This window comes from Diabrotica undecimpunctata, chromosome 1 (assembly GCF_040954645.1).
Source record: "Diabrotica undecimpunctata isolate CICGRU chromosome 1, icDiaUnde3, whole genome shotgun sequence".
NCBI classification, from domain to species: Eukaryota; Metazoa; Arthropoda; class Insecta; order Coleoptera; family Chrysomelidae; genus Diabrotica; species Diabrotica undecimpunctata.
Window position 1 is genome coordinate 179,732,888 of NC_092803.1, and position 18,686 is coordinate 179,751,573.

The 18,686-nt window shown below is 30.8% G+C and overlaps 1 protein-coding gene across 2 annotated transcripts in view; it reads right to left on the reverse strand.

Moving 5' to 3' along the window:
* The window catches only part of Glut1 (Glucose transporter 1), a 481,871-nt gene extending 463,282 nt beyond the window's left edge, over positions 1 to 18,589 (reverse strand). The window contains exon 1 of one of the 2 annotated variants that reach the window (XM_072520665.1): positions 18,363 to 18,589. The gene's annotated coding sequence lies outside the window, so the exon portion shown is untranslated. Of the gene's footprint in view, positions 1 to 16,367; positions 16,575 to 18,362 lie in introns of those variants that run through there. The other variant, XM_072520664.1, reaches the window with a different exon arrangement.
* Positions 18,590 to 18,686: the final 97 nt, after the last annotated feature.

Consider the following 18,686-nt stretch of genomic DNA (forward strand, 5'->3'; position numbering starts at 1 on the left):
GTTTTATTTAAAAATCCTTTATAAAACTATATTTAGGCTACATCATGAGACGTTTTTTGAAATAACAAGTCTATCATTGGTGCATTTACCAGGTGTACATGAGTTAAGGCACTAAATATTTGGGTGAAAACCCTTTAAATTATATTAAACTTTGTCAATTATATTACATATTTGCTAATAAATAGTCTCTGGATAAGCCCTAGATACATTGAGCAAAAAGACAGAAGAGGGAATGTCAAGGTAGTGGGGGCAAAAATATTGTTAGACGGGAAGTGCCATTTTGAGAGGCCACATTAAACAAGGAAAGAGAGTCACTTTCGTTATTTAAAAAATCAAATTTAGTTGGGTTATGTAACTGCTACATGAAAGCTTATTGTGTCACATTTAAGACTATTGTCGTCATTATTTAATTAAAACTTTCTCGTCTAAGACTCATTCTGAAAAATATTTTATAGCTACTTTAAATTTGGCGCCTTTGCATTTCGGGATATGTCCGCCATATTAAGAGGCCACTTATTTTGGTCTCCTTTTCATAACGATTAGATTCCCTCTTTTGTCTTGTTGCTCGATGCCTAGATAGCAACAGTTGCTTTTTTGTTGCAATTTTATTGCAACCTAGTTCTACGGCAATATAGTAGCAATAGTTGCTATCTAGAGTTCATAAAGAGACTACGTCTTAGGGTTAGTAAACCCTAATTCCGCGTCCTACGTGGACATGTAGTAAGTATATATGTTTAAAACTTCATCACACGAATTTATTAGCAAAGATTTAGATCTAGAGATAAGCGACCCTTACTACAATATTCTGGTCATTGTTAATTATTTATTTGGGAAAGAAGAAGAGATCAAGTGATAAGTGGGCACTTCTTACAACCCTCTGATAATCTTTAATCATTTCTTCTAGTTGTCAATCACTTGACGTATTCTATATCGATTTCTCATCACTATATGTCTCAGATAAGATATTTTCCAGAGATTAACAGATTTAGCCATGCTCTATCTTTATTGACCCTCCTTAGTACTTCCTCTTTAGTTTTTCTTGCTGCCCAAGGTATCTTCAGTATTCGTCTATAAATCCACATTTCCAATGCATAAATTCTGTTCATACTTAATACTATTAGTGTCCACACTGCTCCATACAAAAGAGAAGACCTAATAAAGCCCATAATTACCCATTCTTTCTCCAAGTTCTAAACTAAGATGATTATTGCAAAATAATGTCTTCATTTTTATGAAAGTATTTTTAGTCATTGCTATTCTTGGTTTTATTTCTATGTCTGGATCTAGTTGGCACGTTATAAGAGTTCCCAAATATATGTAATTTTGTGAAATTTTTCACTTATCCTTTAAGAATAAATTCACTGTTAGTAAACCAACTTAAAATTCGTTGCTATTTAAGTACCACGTATTCACTTAACCAGTTATTAGGATTCTTAGATACCGCTGAGCAAACTTACGGTGCTTGGATCTTCAGTCGAGAAATTTACTCATCCGGTAACGTAAGTGTCAGGCTTCCAGGCTTCTTGACGCTAAGACTAAGGTTGCCCCACTTAAATAGCTTATATCTCTTCAAAGGTTTTTTTTTTCTCCCAAATTGACGCTCTAGTGAAGAAAAACATGATGTCAAGTCAAAGTAATATATTTTTAGTATATTTTTTAATATGAATAATAGTCACCTTAATCTTATTTAGTTCATCTAGTTTATTTTGTAAAAGATAGGTACTGGCTAACTAATGGGCAAAATATTCCAAATGTAACATTTAGCAAATATATTGTCTATTTTAGATCTAAGTCATCTTCCACAAATCATTTAAGGACTAATAACTACCCGAATATCATGTTCAATTTTCCTTTCTTTTCAGAAATACGAAAAATAATATGGAGTAGATAACGAAAGCTCATTTTTACTTTAGTATAGACAAATATATGGATGACTTACTAGTATTACGTTTGTCTTTTTATTTGCTTCAGTAGCAACGTAATTAGCTCATAATTATTTTCATATCTTTAGCTATACATTTATTTTAGACCAACAAGGGTTCATATCACATAGAGGAGAGCCTAATGATTTATTAATGGGTCTAACTATAACGAGTCTTACTTTGTTGTGATAAGTTGAGCCTATTTTTCAAATCCATTTAGTATTTTAAAATTTATCCCTGGTAAACTAAGAAAGAGGTAACCCTAGTAAGTCAACTGAAAAATTTACAATGACCAGAAAATACAAAGATTCACTAGACAGCCTTGGCTAACAAGTACTGTGAGATCCCGTAGATTAGCCTAAATAGGTAATTTACTAAGAAATAATGATATTATGATATCAATATTTACGGCACGAATTTTAGGACGGCGTTCCACAGGTCATCCTGAATAGAGAATGAATGAGAACGTGAAGAGAGACTGGAAAAAGGTAAATGTTAATTCATCTTTCTAAACAGTAACACAGAACAGAAAATAATGGCAAGGTTTTGTGAAAGAGACTAAAAGTCTCCCAGGATTATTTGGACATCAAAAGTACTCACTCTATACATCGCAATTTTTGATGCCTGGTCTCTCCCTCTCTTAAATTTAACTAAATTTATATTTATTTGTATTGCTTTCTGTTTATAAAAAATTTCACTAATATCATTGCAATTTTAATAAAATTATTATATATTATATGCTTAATTTGTTGACAACTAAGAAGATTATAAATGCAAATTGCTCGACTATAATAATTAATATGGTATTATCCTACAATTACATTTAACACGCTCGGTATAATTAAGATAACCTATAAGATATTTTTATTGTATGTTGTTTACCAACGAGTTTGTAATTATTATTAAGTTAGAAGGATTTTGCTTTAATCACATCATAGTTTAATCATTTTATGCGTAAAAATTTATTTGCTTTAAATTGAACATATTTTTAATGTACCCTGTGGAGTATGTTATGTTATATTTTAAATATTGTGGCTGTTATTAGTTATTTAAAAGTAGAGAATGAAAAACAAACGTTTTTTAGATTTTAGCATGCATTTTTTAGAGGACGCAATTTTATTCTTTTGAGATATTGGGAACGTAAGTATAAGCTGAAGTTAGAGTTTGTGGGGTCGCCGCCCTTGTCCTGCTGCCATCATCTTGGAAAAAGTAGTGAAAAGTGTTTTCGCGCCGTATCTCGTAAACTAGTAATCCTACAGAAAGTTATAATTAATATTATTTGTAGCAAATTAAATTGTCACTTCTTATCATAAAATGGAAAATACATAAGTTATAAACGAAAATATCTAACAATTTTGGAACAAATTTTATTTTAGGCCTTATAATTTTTTTTCGTGGTAATTTTGACAACAGACCTTTTGTTTTTATTTTGTAAAATTACCCAAGAAACCTAAAAAAATTTTTCTCGGAGCAAAAATAAGTTATTTTTGGAATTTGTTAAAAAAAATTGTTTAAACAATGTCTGGCCTTCGCAATTCTAATTTGATGAAAGGGGACATTTTTGAAGAAGCATCCGACAAGAAACCGAATTAGAAACATTTTTTCTACGGGATCGGCCTCACAAACGCCATTAGGACCATTTTTGAAGTTATACTTCTATACGCGCGCTCCACGTTGGAAATTTGTATGGGAGTGAATCGGTGAAATCATTACATATGTAAGATAATGGGTAAGAGAGAGACAGAAGATATATTTTCTCTCTCTTCCTCTCTCGAGAATAAAAATGTTCCTTTATTATATATATTTAATAATATATATACTCTATACATATAATATTATGTATATAATATAATATTTATTAATATTATTATTTAAGTGATATGTTTTGTATTATTTATTAAATGTTCATATATATTTTAGTCTTTTGTATTTCAAAATAATAATCTGAATAAATGACTGTATGACCGAGAACTGTCAATTTTGAAATACGTTTGTGTCATGTCTAATTGGCAAATATTTTACGTGTTTGGTTCATACGCTGGTGGATGTGAGTTCGAATCTCAATATGAATTTCCTTTTTTATTTTTGAAATATTTAAAAACCCCACATTAATTTTATTAAATATATGTAATATACGCAAAAATGCTAAATTTTAAAATAAAATGAAAATTTACAACATAATCCGAGTTGTTGGTTTTTGAAGTTATACTTCTATACGCGCGTTTGACTTTGGAAAATTGCACGGGAGTGAACCGGAAATTTGCACGGGAGTAACAAGCCTCGTTAGGCATGTTAAATTATAAATTAAAACTTGTAAATATCTCAATAAAGTTCAAATGTGTACTTATGTACACAACAAACAACAATTAAGTATTGTATTTAATTGTATCACTCAACATTTTTTTTATTAATATTTTTATCATGGTAAATTAAACATATACGTAAGTAAGTTACGTATATTGCCATTTTTAAATACTTATAAATATTGCATTTTAATTTGTATTGTATTATTATATTGAATTATGTTGCAGTGTATTGTATTGTATTTTTATATTAATAAAAAAATTAACAATGAATTTTACTGCAGAGTATGTGTAAAACAAATTTTTGCATTCAAGTCCTTTTATACATATTATATGAAAATAAAAATATATATTTTCATTAAAATATTAATTCAATCCTTCATTTACTTACTATACTCCTATTACAGGTCAAATGTTTATAAACAGCAAACGATGCACCATATACCTGTATACCTAATTCTTTTTCGCTTTCTGCTCTCTCTTGCCTATAGCATTACATATGTAATGATTGTGCAGATTGACTCCCATATAAATTTGTTACGACGAGTGTTTAGAAGTATAACTTCTACCGGCAGTCCCACAGGACTGCCACACCCGTTTTTTTTGTACGACATTCTGTTTTTGGTGACAATTGATGTTAATATTGACAAGATATATCAATACAGTATAGAAATTTTTGATCGTAATATTTCACTTTTCACAGAAAAAATCTATTTTCCTCTCATAAGCATATGTGCCATGAAACAAGTACAAATAACGATTAGAAACTATGTGTATAAATACCGTACTATTAAATTGCCGAAAACGCGTTTAAATTTTTCGAAAACTAAAGATTGCCCTTGCTACTGGTACCAATATTTTTGGGATATTTGGAGGTTAGGTCGTACCGAAGTTATAAATGCCGTACAAAAATGTTGACTAAAAATGACCAAAATACCCCCCCCCCCCCTATTTAATTGGTAAGTTTTAAGTTTACCTCACCTACGTGGCCACCTCTGTCCATAAAAATTGACGGTATAGTGACGGCATAAAGTTGTTATTACAAATTGTAGTATGGATTTATATGGGATTTCATGCGAGGTCAAATGACCCCTTAGAAATGTCCCATGGGCTCGTAGTCCAATTTTGGAAGCGACTATCAGCAAACCCATAAAATGGTTTGTGATGCTTATTTTGTCGAAGTAGTATATTTTTTGACTTCAATTGAATGAAGTTTAAGTTAAAAAAGTTTACAAAATTACATATTTGGGAACTGTCATAATGGACCAACTAGATCCAGACATGGAAATAAAACTAAGAATAAAAATTACTAAGAAGATATTTTTTTGCAATAACCATCTCAGTTTAGAACTAAGACAAAGAATGGTTTAGTGCCATATTTGGTCTGCACTTTTGAATGGAGTAGGAATGTTGACACTAAAAGTATTAAGTAAAAACATAATTGAAGCACTACAAATTTGAATTTATAGACAGAAGCTGAAAATGTCTTGGATAGCAAGAAAAACTAATGAGAAAGTACTAGGGAGGGTCAGCAAAGATAGAGAATTGCTTAAGACTGTTAAACACCGGAGAATGTCTCATATGGAACATATAGTGAGGGAAAATTGATATAGAATACTACAACTGATGCTTAAATGCAAAATAAAAGAACGTAGAAGTATCCTAAGAAAACAGGTTTCTTGGTTAAAAAAGCATTCTTAAATGGACTTATTCCATGTGGCAAAAGAAAAACAAGAGAAGCCTTCGCAATGGTGATGCCAACGTTGAATAATTCTGATATGGCACGTGAAGAAGATGTTTATCGACAAAGTTTCTTTCACTACAAATGAAGTATCATCATCACAAAATGGTCATAATTTAGAAGCAGATAATTCGCACTGGTAATAAACTGTAGAAGCCAGTATTCTTAAAAAATCAATACCTGGCGCGGTATAATGAACCAGCGAATTGTTGGTCTTTTCTTCTTTGAGGAAAAAAAATCAAATAAATTTTTAGAATTTTTAACACTGACTTGGGATGGGATGCTGTTTCTAAACTTCCACTTATTGAACAATTAATGTGTGTTCCAGAAGATGAGTATTCTGTTCATTAAGCCAGAACTATACAGCAATGATTAGTCCATTGACGCATTGGTTACCCAGATATCCAGATCTTAATTTTAGACTTCCTCTAGAGCGTTATCAAATAAAAATTTTACCAAACCTGCTTAAGGGACATAACGGAAATTGAGGCACGAATTTGACAGGAACGTGCAGGAATTATTCTCCAACAACTAAAAAATGCAAAAGAAGTATTCTTAAGCGCTACCACAAATAAGATGGTGGATTGGTAAAGATAACTAGGATTTATAAAGTAAAAGTACAGTCCATCTAATTTACAAACCGTTGCACGTCATCGGCTTCATAGCCCGTAACGTCACATGATACCAACACGAAATATTTAGGCGGTAGGTATGTTCTTTTTTAGAATCACTTTGCCGCGTACACTGGCATTACAGCCACTAGACATATTTAATTATATACGCGTAAAACTTAAATGTTAACTTAAAAAAATGTTAACAATATGTTTCATTTAATTTGTATAAATGCATTATAAAGTGTTTTTATGAAGAACATTTGTTCGGAAGACACTGTAACTGTAATCGAACGAAGGTGAAATTTTGGCATAAATTGGTAACACTTATTTGACAATTGGGGTGTTGACACTTTTTGTACTTTATTATTTTAAATTTTAAAGTGAATACCTCTTGTTTTATATTTTTATCTATTTAATAAAATCTGTTCTTTTTAGAACAAAATTAGTGTGTTTTATTTCAAAAATGTCATGTAAGAATTTAAATAGTCGTTGTAAAGAGTATAATAATAATTATGTGACCTATTTGATTTAAAATAGATTCAGGATTTTTTTATACTTTGGCAACTATGTCAACTTCGATCTCTGACGTAGATAATGATGTGCAACGGTTTGTAAATTAGATGGACTGTATGGTCCTATGACAGTCAGTTAATACAGGATGTACTTTTTAATAACGTTAAATTTTAAGTTTTTATTACTTCGTGATTAATAAATACATTTCAATGAAATTTTTATCACAGCTGTTTAAAGATACGGTAAATCCAGTGGTGTACGAATTTTTTTGTATTAAAAGAATCGCTTATAAAGGTTCTCTATTTTCGATTAAGAATTTTCGGTAAATGTACCGTAGTATGCACTGGACATTAAGATTAACATTTTAAGTTACGTCCCAAAGTAAACCCTTCCTTACAAAGCATATATAGAAAAAACATAAAAATCAGTTAACAATTTCAAATTTTATAGTAGTGTTTTCAATCTAAATGTGTCGCACTGTATACAGGGTGTTTCAAAAAAAGGTAACCCCGTCTCTAGGGTAGGTAAAAAACTGAAAAGTAATTGGGTTTGCTTAGTAAAAAAATTTTGTAACGCCATCCGTTTTCAAGATACAGGGCGTTGAAGAAAAAAAAATTTGACGCATTTTTTACGATTTTGCCGAAACTACTGGCAACATTGTAATGAAATTTTATACGAATATGTTTTTCAGTTTTTAATTATTATTTTTAATATTAATTTAAGTTTAATTATTAATCAAATCAAAAAAGGTACTCTTGGTAAAACTCGATACTGTGTACCGTTTTCGGAATATTTTCATTTGAAAATTATGAAGTAATAATTGATGCTGGCTGGTAGTAATGATAAAGTTCTAATAGGTATACCTCTATTTTCTCCAAGTGTGCCATAAAAATCTGACATTTATTGATTGTTATAACGATAAATCAACAATAATTAGAGTTTTGAAACCTTGTTATTTGTAAACTCAAATCAAAATGTACTCAAATGTTAAATACACTGACATGTTATTAACCTTAGGCGAATGTTTAGGATGTTCTAGTGCAGCTGTGACACGTTATGCAGAAAAGTTTCCTAGAAGAAACTTACCAATTAAAAAAATATTTAGAGCCGTTGAACGACGTTGTCGAGAAACTGGGAATGTGAGACCAAATACAATAAATTCTGGTAGACCAAGAACAACAAGAACAATTAATAAAGAAAATAATATTTTAAATTTACTAGATCAAGATCCAACAGTTAGCGTAAGGCATATAGCAAGACAAACAAATACTTCTTCTTCAAGTACTTGGCGGATACTGAAAGAACAGCAATTACATCCCTATCATTACAGACATTACAGGTTGGATTGGATTTTTGGTGATATATTGCAACAAAGGACAGCCCACAATCCAAATTTTTTAAAATGCATTTTTTTTACGGACAAGGCCACCTTTACGCGACAAGGTATGTTTAACTCCCATAATCCACACTACTGGTGTGATGAAAATCCACGAGTCAAAAGGCTATCACATTACCACTACTCATTTAAAGTTAATGTTTGGGCAGCAACTTTAGGTAACAAATTAAAGGGTTATCATATTCTACCTGGAAATTTAAATGGTGATATGTATCTTGATTTTTTAAACAATTCCTTATTCGAGATATTAGAAGATTTAACGCTAAACGAGCGAAGATCTTAATTTTTTATCCACGATTGAGCTCCACCATACTTTGATAGAAGGTGTCGTAATTTTTTGAGTAATCATTTTCCGAATCGATGGATTGGTAGAGGTGCAGAAGCTCCGATTCATTGGCCTCCTCGGTCATTCGATTTTAACCCTTTGGACTACACAGTTTAGTCGTATATTAAGGAAAAAGTCTATGCTACAGAGGAAATTCACGCCAAGAATTGGAAGAAAAAATTAAACGTCAATTTAATGACATCATAGCTGATCCCCTACCGTTTAGAAGGTTAATGGAATCTTTATAAAAAAGAATAGACTTGTGTATTCGCGAAAACGGAGGGCATTTTGAACACTTACTGTAATTAAATTTTATTTTATGTTCTTAGTCATTAATTTAATTTTCTTCTTGTGAGTTTTGTTTAATTACTAACTATTTTATACCAGCATCAATTATTACTTCATAATTTTCAAATCAAAATAATCCGAAAACGGTACACAGTATCGAGTTTTACCAAGAGTACCTTTTTCGTGTACAATTGAATGATGTTTAAGTTTACTTGAAATTTTGATTAATAATTATACTCTTAAAAAAGTTATATTGACTAATACTTAGTACGATCCATGTAACTAGCGCTCTCTATGAAAATCAGATATAAAAACAAATTCATGGGATGTATCAGCTTCCAAAACATATTCGTATAAAATTTCATTACAATGTTGCCAGTAGTTTCGGCAATATCGTAAAAAATGCGTAAAATTTTTTTTCTTCAAGGCCGTGTATCTTGAAAACGGATGGCGTTACAAAAATTGTTTACAAAGCAAACCCCAATTATTTTTCAGTTTTTTACCTACCCTAAAGACGGGGTTACCTTTTTTTGAAACACCCTGTATTTTGATATAAAATTCAAAAAAATACTTTTATTTTAATCGTTTGGCTTGGTGAATATATTAAATCAGTTTGCAATGTTATGATATAAATCATTATATATTTGTAATTGAAAATAAAATTTAACTAGATTGTATATAAATGTACAAATGAATGTAACTAGTTAATGTTTTTTACATTGGTAACCAGCATACATAAATGTAAAAATTATTTTTATCCGCTTTAAAAAATTCAAGTTTTAAATATATTAAAATGCATGTTTATTTTATTTGCATTTTTATGTGTACTTTAACGATCATTTGTATGGTTATAATTAAGAAATTGCAGTTTGTTTAGTACAATAATTTATAGAATATAAATTTAAAAAAAAATTATACAGACGTTAAGATTTAATATTGCCTGTAATGTACCTTATAGTAAAAATTAATGGTTTCAGTTTGGCTTCTCCTTCTCTCTCTTGTCTCTCTCTCTCTCTCTCTCTCTCTCTCTCTCTCTCTCTCCCCCTCTCTCTCTCTCTCTCTCTCTCCTTGGGCCATTTACTATGCGCCTACACCTTATAAAGTCCTTTTAACCTACGACAGCCGATGCAATTAAGATATGATCAGTGGGCTTCAACCAGTGGGGCGTTAATATTTAATTCCGATCTCTTGAAAAGTAAAAATATATTGAATTTCCTGTATTTTATGTTCAGTAATAATATTGGATTTTACTGTATCAAAGGCAACTAAAATGAATATAATATGTATATACAGGGCGTGTTAAAAAAATTGGGACGGAATATTTCCAATACTCGAAATTATTTGTAAACATCAAATGTTCATTAAGGTCTCTATAAGTCTCTATGTTGCGTAGAGTGAAAATTATACGAATGGTTTTGCATGCAGTAAAATTGAAATTGAAACAAATTGGGACCAAATCACTTCCGAGTTTTCAGCAAGGTACTTTATCGTTTAACTAAAACACACCACAATGTTCGAATTGAATTCCCGAAACACTTTTTGGTTACTTCTTTTTAGCAAACGATTTGTCCTATTCGCTGTCTGATATTTCACTAGCAGAGTCGTCACTATCTGAATTGTCTATCCGAATAACTAGAGGCCGGACCTCATCGACAACTCGCTCGGTTTGAAAAGACTGAACGATTATGTCTAATATAATTTTGCCATTGTTCTGCCTTTATTTTTTCTAACGATTCTTTCCATAAATTAAGAACGCTAGTGTCATCTGATGTTTTGGATGCATGTTTATCATAAAAATTTTTGGCTATACCCTAAACTAACTCAATTGCATTATAGTAGCAATGGTAGTGCGGAAGTCGAAGAACTTCATTGCCATATTTAAGAGCCATTTGTTCAGTACCAAATTTCATTTGAATTTTGTGCACTCTACACGTTTGAAGTAAATCGACTTTTAAAAAATTTGTCACTGTGATCAATTTTTTTTCTGTCGACCACAACTTTATTTCTTCTTTTGTCCAGCTGCTTGAAGGTAATCTTTTTGACGTGACAACGTCTTAAATTAGGTTGTGGCTCGGAGTCATTCATGAAAAAGTGTAACGCCCGCTCACGTCTGTTACGATGAGTCACCGAACGAGAGAGAGGCCCGCCGGACCGGCGAATGCCTTGCGTCTCTCTCCCACTCAAACATGATCGGTCCGCTGCGCGCGAAGCACTAGAGAATTAGGCGCGTTGAATCGGTGCGTGCTTGTGTCTCTGTCTTTCTCGAGCGTTCTTGGCGTTCAAGACACATTACAGCAGATACACTTCCTTTCATTTCATATTTCTCCTATCATCGTCCTATCCTCAACAAAATCACTCAAATAGAAATTAGTTAAGTTTAAGTTTACATGTACAATGTTTTAGTAAACAAAATATATTTCTATAGTTAAAATTTGTGCAATTCTTATTTTCATTCAATTCCTTGTTCCTATTGTGCAATTTAATAATATTCATATCAATAAATATTCTACCGAGAAAAAGACGTTGTCACGTAAAATCTTCGCCCGTAAAACCGACTTTACAGGCAACCGATTTTTTTCTCTACTCTTGAGTGGTAGAATGCCCTATCCAACACTATTATGGATGGTTTTTTTTAATATTGAAATAACTTTCGACTTTCAGAACTAAACGCCGTTCTTCTGGAGATAACATTCTACGTTTAGACTGTATTTTATTTTCTTCGAAATTACTCATTTTACTTTAATGTACCCCTTTACTACACTACTATCAAAAAATAGATACTTATATACAACTACAACACCCTAAAAAGGACGAGGGTTGTACAGACGAAACAATCGAACACAAATTATTTAACAGCCAGTGCTAAACAAGCATTAACACTACATTAATTGTGATTGCAAAAACCGTTCGCATGTTTTAAATAAGGTTTTTGCTAATTGTGTATTTTGCTAAATTATTAAATAACACCAATACAACCCACGACCATCAATTAATTTTTAACGATAAACAGAAGTATAATATGATGACAAGTTTGAATTTGATCTACTTTGTCGATAACAGTGTCGTTAACAAAAATATATTTTTAAATAGCATGAATAATTTTTCAATGATTATGTGGATTTAAGAAATACATCACTAAACAAATTTTTTAAGTGTGTATAAAGGAGATTACAATTATTATGACACATGGTACTCCTTATTTTTTAAATAATATGTTCTTGTAAAGGCATAACTTTAATTATTGGGTAAACCTACATTATACGATACGTCAGAAGAAATTAAAAAAAAAATAAGATTTAATAAATGCACTGTTTAAATAAATATTTCGTACTCGTACTATTGCAATAAAATATTAAAACCAATAAACTAACAGAGCGATAAAATGTTATTCATAAAGGTAGTGTAAAATATATCACCGCTTATCTGGTCCACTAGTAATAAAGTTACCAGCATTTAATTGAAAAGTGGTCTTCTTAGGTGGAAAATACTTTAGTCTTTAACTAAATAAGTTGAGGAAAGGAGAGCTGTTTGTCTCAAGTTATTCATTTAGAATTATATCTGTATATTTTATTATTTATTTTTATTACTTACTTTCATAGATTCTAACAAAGATAGGTTCAGGCCTTTATTTTGGATACGAAGAATTTGAAATAAGTCATTAAACGAATGATTATGATCTAGGGGGTGAACTGCGTACATATAATCTGTTTTTCTATTATTTATAACCCTTTTGTGTTCTGCTGTATGATTGTTAAAAGTTCTATCAGTTTGACCGATGTAAGTTCTTGAAAAGATATTTTTGTTTTTCTCTAGTTATTCCAAGTAGGTTTGCATAATTATAATATTCGATAAATTATCATAAACATAGATGGTTGCGTTCTATATATAATGTAATTAATTCTATATAATATAATAACTTATTTTTTATTTGCAACGTAAATATCCAGTAATTTATAAATAGAGTTTTAGACGTAAAAAATTAAACTGATAGCTAAAGAAGCTTTAGTACGATAAAATCCTTTATCTGACTTTATTCTTAATTTTTAATACAATTTATATTGATAACTAAAGTATTTAACACCTTTTTTGTTTTTATTTAAAAATCAGCAAATTCATTGTTCAGTTATATTAAAGCAATGAGAAAACAATGATAAGGTTACCACGTAATTTTAAAATTATTCAGAAATTCCACAAACAAATAAAATTAGATAAATATCAATAATTTTCTAAAAAAAGTAAGACAAGGGGATCCACTGTCCGCGGTACTCTTTAATCGAACACTTGAAATATATTAAATTAAACGGTATAAGATAATAACAGAAACAATAGTTTTTAAAAACGAACAACTATGTTAGGCTTTTGCGGGCGATCTACCACTACCAGCAATAGAAAAATGAACTTCAAGAGTAAAAAATCGTAAGAAAGCTTTATAGTACTGAAAGGTTACACATTTTTTTTAAAATATCCTAGAAATAGATCAGATATAAATTTATGGGACATATACAACAATATTCAAATCCCTTCTTGTGAGAATTTCTGGATTTTTTATGGTGTTACATTTTTTCCTTTTTTTTATCTTCTGAAATTGCTTGTTTATAAATAACAATGGATAATCATTTTTTGTTAAAGACTTTGTTAGCAAAAATATGCTACCATAATAAATGATTACTGGTTATCTTAACTCAAACAAAAGCAACAACATATGATAACCTAGAAAATGAAAATAATAACGAAGACATGTCGTCATGTCATGTGCTGCTAGCAACCCTGCTGGGTGCTAGCCTTTTCAAGAATTTATCTCCAATCGTTCCTTGTACAAACTTGTACGCTCGGCAAAATGATATACAAATAAAATTCAGCATCCAGTCCGACGATATTCGAAAATTTTTTGGCATTCTTCCATATATGTCTGTTTGTCGCTATCTGAATGCCCGATCATATTGAAGAAAACACTCTTTTGAACCAATTCATCAGACTATGCCTTTGTTTCAGTTTGAATCCATACGCCGGTACCTACACTATAATGATAACTCAGTAGCTGTGGAAAGGGGTAACCCTGGATACGATTCTCTGCATAAAGGTAATCCGCTAGTGAAACATTTCAATGACAGGTTTCTATTAGTCCCTATGCCTTTTAGGTTATGCGTAGATGAACAAATGTGCGCTACAAAGATCACTGGAAGTGACCTCCGACAATATATATCCAGCACGGCACATAAGTGGGGCTTCAAATTTTTTTGCCTTTGTGAGACTTCTGAATTTTCATATTCATTCGAAATTTACACTGGTGCAGGAGACAACATAACCTTGGACGACACTACAGATCTTCGGGCTGCCTCGAATGTTGTGGTTCGCTTATCAAAGCACATTCCAAACTTCGTAAATCACATTTTATACTTTGACAATTTCTATACGTCTTTGGGCGTGCTTACCTATCTCTGAAGTAGAGAAGTATACAGCTTGGGAACAGTAAAAAGAAACAGAGTACTTAATTGAAAATTATCGACCGACGCAGATTTGCAACAGAAGAAAGTTGTCCGTGGCTATTCAGAAGAATTTGTTGGTAATGCATATGGTATAGATATTACCTCTGTATTGTGGAACGATACAAAATATGTGAGACTTTTGTCGACTTATGTTGACGTGAAACCATTTGCATCCAAAAATGATAGCCTACAGTCTCAAAAAGTTAGACGGTGGGGCAGAAAAAAAAGAGTTCACGTTGCCAATGTTCAGAACACAAGTAGCTGAATCGCTTTTCTTGTGTGGCATGGCTCCAGTCAAATGACCTGTTGGCCGACCTTCCAGTTGTTCACCTAACACCACTGCAAGAGCACCAAAGAGAGCATATCTTCCGACTGAGGACATCCGTTACGATCAAATAGGCCACTGGTGTGTATTTCGGGATCGTACTGGTGAAAAACAGTGCATATTTCCAAAATGCACATCCAAAACCCAAGCATATTGTATAAAATGCAATTTATCTTTATGTAATTCAACCACAAAAACATGTTTTTACGATTTTCATAATAAACAATAATTTCAATATGTTTTTATTTGCTTAGTTTGATAATTAAAAAAAATTAAATACTGTTACCTTAATGCATGGTTACTGCATAAGTCAGCCTCATGGCGGATGTCTGTTTTTCCTTTTACAGGTACACTTGACAGTAATACCAATTTTTTCCTCATTACATTTGTGTTCGTAAGTGCAAAATCTAACTTTCCTGAATTTTTCAGCTCGAACAAAAATTGATGCATTAGAGGGTTAAGTGCCTGGTTAAAATGTTCCACCTATCTATTCAATACATTTTTCCTTCTTGGTAAAAGGTCGCCATTCTGACTTCTGAATTGTCTTGTGGTTGCCCTGAGTTTTTTTCTGTTGATGGTAACTTTCTTATAGAATGCTCTGAATCCTTATTCTCTGATGAGGTTTTCTATATATATCTTACGAAGAAATATTAGATGAACAAAATGAAGAAGAAAACAAACCAAAACCACCCCCCATTTTTATTGCTATTATACAAAACATAAATTCGCTAATTATACTATTAAACAATATAGCTTAAGACCTCTGTTTAATCAAAGAACTAGGAAAAGAAAAAGTGAAAGTACAGCCTTGTATTGGGAAAAGCTTATACCATAATCCTAAAAGCATTAATCGACAAAAAAAACATAATTCCATACCTACAAGCCAAAGCAAGATAAACATTTCCGAGTTATTTTAAAGAATATTCATCACTCAACAGATATAGAAGGCATTAAAGAAAACATCAATCAACTTGCCCATGTTCGGCAATCAACACCAATTCTCCTTTTATTAACTTGCCCTTTTAATGTGGGTAACCAGATCCTATTGCATTCTGTCGAGGAATTTGCGACACAAATTGGTCTCATTTTAGCATAATTGGAGCCGCTTCTTTATTTTTTTTCTTTTTACCAGCTGTTTCTTTTATGTTTAATTATTTCTCCTAGTACTATTTTTTTTAACTTTTAAGGTTACTTGGATTTTCAACGTTTAATATAGAAGTGTCTTACTACTGCTGGCGAGTAAATTTCGGTATTGTTTCTATATAATAATATTTTTTTAACGTTCTAATTTCTGCTAATAAATGTTTTCACTCTGGTATAAAACAAATAGGAAATTCATATTTTTCTTTTATTTTTTTATTTTTGAAAGTATCTGATAAATATTTTATTAATTGTTGTAATTATCAAATAAAAAACAATCGAAAAAAAAATGTAAATAAATAAATAAAACTAACCTTTATTGTGAACTTGACTGATATTACAACACAGCTCTACACCCACGACGCAAAGTAAAAACCACAACAAATTTACTAGGATAACTTAATAAAACGTCCAAACTGAATAATCCGGCGGCACAAACTTAACTGAAAAATAAATTTTAAACACAAAACTTCCGATCGTCAGCGATTACTATAAAAAGATAAGAAGATAGTAAAAACCATTATCGAAATGTGGATTACTGATCCTCTGTGAGTGCGATGATTGACAAAAGTATCAATTTAAATATTTTTCAATGCAAAAGAACAACAAATTGATAATGATAAGGAAGATCTCAACAATAACAATTGGTTTTAAAATAACTTTGTTATCAAAAACCATATCGAATATATTTATTAAATTAAACTACAATAGATAATGTCTACGCGAAAGTTGAAGATTTAAGTATAATATTATTGCATTTGTATTATTATTAATATGCTTTTCCTATTAATTAATTTAAAAGAAACAGAGATATGTTATATTTGAAAATTGTTAGCGAAAATCTTCTTTTATTCATTCTTTTTATTGACTCTCTAACAACTTCAGTAACATATCCATTATCTAGAACGTGATAATCATATTTATTCAACATAGCAAGATTAGCCTCCGTACTAGCAAGAGTATAAAAACATAAAATCCGTAAAAGTAAATTTAATAATGACTGTTTAAATCTTGATGACCTATAAATGTTATATTTACAATGAATAAACTGTTTGAAATATTAAACAAAGTTAAAGATACTAGCCCAGTGACTGACAATATACCTGCTAAATTTTTAAAAGCTATGCCAACAGGAAGCAAACGATATCTTCAGGATCTCTATAATATTATTTAGACAAAGAATAATTTCTTATTTAATTACTAATTATCGTACCATTTCTTAAACAGGGTAAGAATAAATTGGACCCAGAGTCTTACTGACCAATTTTTACCTTCTACTATGTGTAAAGTACTTGAAAAAATGGTGCGCAATAGTCTAATATAGTACCTAGAAGATTGACAGCTACTTAGCCCTATAAAAAGTGGATTTAGAAAGTCCAGATCTACATTAGACAACCTAGTGGACATTGAATCGGTAATATATGAGTCATTTGGATGTGGTCAAGAATGTTTGGCTAACTTTTTTGATATAAAGCGTGCGTTTTGATATAATACAACTTGGAGATAAGATATAAGAATTCAATCAAGTTGGTCGATTCAAGAAAATATTATTAAATTTATTATTAATTTCCTATATAAACGAAACTTTAAAGTTCGAATAGATAACGTTCTTTCAGACTCCAATATCCAATTAAACGGCATTCCTCAAGGGTCTACACTTAATGTTGCATTTTTCCTTATTGCCATCAATAACATCGCTAACTCATTCAGCCCATTAGTCAAAGCCCGCCTATTTATTTGATCAAACTTCATTTATTCGAGCATTCAACCTTATATCAATTTAAAGTTAATTTGTTGTTAAATAAACCAATATTTTGGAACTTTTTAATTTACTAGTTTATTATTGATCATACAATCAAAACAATATTAAAATTAAAGTTTTTCTAATACTTTTTATTTTTACTTAAAATAAACAGTGTGCAAGTCACTGTATATAAAATAAATACAATGTATAAGGTAGGTCAAGTGAAATTGCGATACGAGAAAGTCACCTAAATTAGTAATTTGATACAAATTATATTAAAACACGATAAATCGATTCAACCTATTTTTAATTTAATAATCTCATTTGATAACAGCTTCCGCCTGAAATTTTTCGGCCTATTTATATGACTTCTGACTTCATTCCAATAAAATACTGAAAGGATTCATTACGATTTTAATAACAAAAGAAAATATTTTGTTCTAAACAACTATTTGGTTTATAAATGATAATTAAGTATTTATTAAAAATTAATTTTTGTTGTTTTCTCTAAGTAATTTAAAATTTGACATTGTTTTGTGTTATATTATAATATAAGCAACATTACCTTCAACCAAACACTACTGATTTTAAGGCTTTTGACTTTAGATGGCACACAAACACAATTGCACCTACACCTGACACTTGTAAAAGCACAGTAATTCCTAAATGACAATCTCAAACACAAATTATTGAGTGTTAAAAAATAGTCTACATAATAAATGTTTTAGTTGCCGTACAATAAACTAAAAAGGTATTAACCGACTTGCAATAACTGCAACTTGAACGGTCACAATCTCACTATGGTAAAAATGATACCGGCTATGATTACTCGCCAAGGTCGCCTATGTGGTTAGATGCAAATAGTGTTTATGGACATAAACATGTTTGT